General features: G+C 39.4%; 1 long non-coding RNA gene across 1 annotated transcript; it reads left to right on the forward strand.

Annotated features, from left to right (window-relative positions):
- The first annotated feature begins 360 nt into the window (after positions 1-360).
- Positions 361-2,681, forward strand: LOC127476504 (uncharacterized). Its single transcript, XR_007906656.1, has 3 exons — positions 361-444; positions 638-744; positions 2,447-2,681. It is a non-coding gene; the product is annotated as an uncharacterized LOC127476504 (long non-coding RNA).
- Positions 2,682-3,042: the final 361 nt, after the last annotated feature.

Below are 3,042 nucleotides of genomic sequence, written 5' to 3' on the forward strand. Positions count from 1 at the left end.
AGCTGAGTTAAGGAGTTTTACTGTAGCCGCTGCGGAGGGACGGGGAGGTGAGTGGAAGAGGGGTGTGAGGGACATTGCCTCAGGGACCCCAGGGCACAGCGCCGTTTCCCCTTGGGCATTTTCTTGACCTCGTTAAACCTTTTCTCGGATTTTTTTTTTTTAACTTTCCTCTCGTTTTGACACCCTCTCTGCACAGCCACGTAGATTTAACAACAGGAGGAGGAGATACAAGTGCCCCTCACAAAATGAATCCCTCCAGGCTCGTGGAAGGGAGCAGCAACATCCCCCCCGTGCCATCCTGCGGGGTCGCCCGTTGCTAGGCAACAACCCAGGCCAGAGGAGTGCTTAGCCCCAGTACCCCAAACGTGTGTATGCACATAACGAAGGTGCAATTGCAATTGTGCGGCTCTCCGGCCTGCCTGGCACGGCCCTTGCTTCCAACAGGTAGCCAGGCTGGAGGGCACATAGACAGGAATCCCGCCGCCTCCTCTGGGCACCGCCAGTGCGGCGCTGCTCGCAGGGATGAGGAGGAAATCCAGGGCCCTGGGTGTCCGGGGTGGGGGCTGGTGTACAACGCTATTGCTATTTATCGATCTGAATTGGTGCGATTCTAGATTAGCCTTGCAATTCATTTCAGAAAGCTGACAATCTCCGCTGCCTGGGCGAAACACAAAGGTCTCCCGTTCTTCCAAGGCTCCGGCCGATAACGCTGCGCCGGGGAATTGTGCGAACTCTGTGGCTCCGGTGTATTGTCTCGCTCTCCTTTCAAGGGCTGCGTTATGAACTCAGGACTCTTCAAACAAAACACGTCATCTCCAGTGCTGAATCGAAAATCCCGTTTAACTTGAAACACGCAATGTCATTCACCTACATACAACCCCCCCCCAGTTTTCAATTAATATATGCTGAAGAGATTTATTTATCTGCACTAATATTTCATATACAGTGCATTAATTTTTGTAAACAGGTTGATTTTTTTCAGCAGATAAACCTATTGTGGTAATTTTTGCTTCATTGTATACAGGAATTTTATCATGTATTTATTACTCTGAAAGCATTTATTTAAGTAGAATTCTGCAGCACACATGCTTTTTAAGCCTGGAAAACATATAGTTATCACATTGTCCCAGACTTATACGTTTATAAGAATGAGGCTTACCTGATTTTTTTTTATTATTTTTTTTTTTAAGTTACTCTTTCACACAGTGACAAGTATCCTGACTCAATTGTCTTTTGCTTATGTCTGCTGTACAGGCACTAGGACAAGAATATCTGACCAGATCCATAAGGGAGAAGATACTGTAGTACCTTTTTTCTTTTGGATACTTACCTATGTGTCTGAATACAACAGGAATGTCAAACATAAGGTCAGAAAGTAAATAAATAAGGTTGATAAAAATTACATAAATTAGAAAAGTCAGAGCAAGCAACTAGTAACATTTAAACAGTATACTTAAATTATTTGAGTCTATTTGGAAAAACAGTTTCTGTTGTTAAAGAGGTTTTAACAGTAAAATTTACTTTTTAAAAAGCCAGTTCTGAAAAAGAAAAAAGGTATAAATAAAGGTGATGGAGAAAAGACCAAATCACAGGCAAAAAATATGCTAGCAAAACAAGCAAGGGCTTAGGAAACTTAAGTCATGCCAGCTTTTGGGTACACAAAAGTAAACTATCTACTAGACACTACAGGATTTTTTTACAGTATGTACATGATGATCATGTAACACAATATGGTGATTAATGTTATTATAGTAACAGTAGTAGTAACAATGTCAATATTAACAGCAGTGATACCAATAACAAAAAAAATTGGTGAAACCAAAACAGAACCAAATGGAGTAAATTAATAAGGAGCCTAAGATTCAAACCAGCTGTTTCTCCAAAGGACAGAAATGGTGCATCTTCATTCTGGGTTAGTCTACAGCTAAGGAATCACTGATCTGTGAGCAGTCAGAATCTGAATTCCAGTTGGAAGCAGACACTTCAGGGCATCTCTGCTTTTTGCTGCAGGAATACAGAATTCACATCACATGTGCCTGGCGCTGGCAAGGAAAGCTTTCCTTTTACATGTAGTAGAAAGGCAGCATGCAAGGTGATTTGTGACATTCCTCTTTGTATCTCATTTTGAAGAGAAAGCCAAGAAATAAAGAAAAAAACCTTGTCTCCTATTAATTATGTTATTAATTGAATTTATATTGTTACTGGCATGTTTCTTGCATGAAGGGAACAATATTCTATAAATAAGGGAGATACAGCACAATGGCATAGCTCCAAACTTTTTTCCAGTTACCGGATCACTGTCTGATTTACTTTACATATAAAGAACTGCATCCCAGCATCATCTAGATTTTTTCTTAATCAGAGTGCTGGTTTTTTGTGTGTTTGTGGTTTGGGTTTTTCCCTTCCTAATTTTTTTATACTTTTTCATTTTTTTTTTCTTTCCTAGGAAAGCTGTTTAAAGTCCGTGAGAAAATATCTCCATCCACCTTACACATACTGTGTATGCATACATTACTATAAACACAAATGGGCACATAAAAACTATAAAATCACGCTAAGAAAGAACTAAAAAATTGCTCTTTGGCCCCAAATCTGTCATTCAGGACAATTGAAATTTCTCCTTAAGTTGAAGGAAGCATCAGCTGAGCAAAGTTACCATGACAGAGATCAAGCAAAATGCTATTAGGTAAATACCCAACACAGTGAAGGTCTTTATTGATTTTTCAGCAAAATGAAGTTACTGTACTTATTTTAAAGATCAATTTTATCACCTGAGCTTAGGTATGTTGGACTTCAAACAAAGAAAGAGGGCAATCCTTTATAAACCCCTCTGTGACCCTAAACAGCCAGAAAACCAAAAGGCCAGTTTATTTTGTTAGCTGAATTACATTTCTTTTTTCTTTCTTTGATTGTTCTTAAATATAATTATCTGTCAAAAATATAAGCTATCTGATTACAAATTGTGCTATTTTTATTGCCCAAGGCAGTTGTTAATTTTTGCCATAGGTCAGACAGGATAATGCCCTAAAGAACCAAGACCTT

The sequence above is a fragment of the Manacus candei genome, unplaced genomic scaffold (assembly GCF_025592945.1).
Source record: "Manacus candei isolate 608988 ecotype Guabito, Panama unplaced genomic scaffold, ASM2559294v1 h1tg000049l, whole genome shotgun sequence".
Taxonomy (NCBI): Eukaryota; Metazoa; Chordata; class Aves; order Passeriformes; family Pipridae; genus Manacus; species Manacus candei.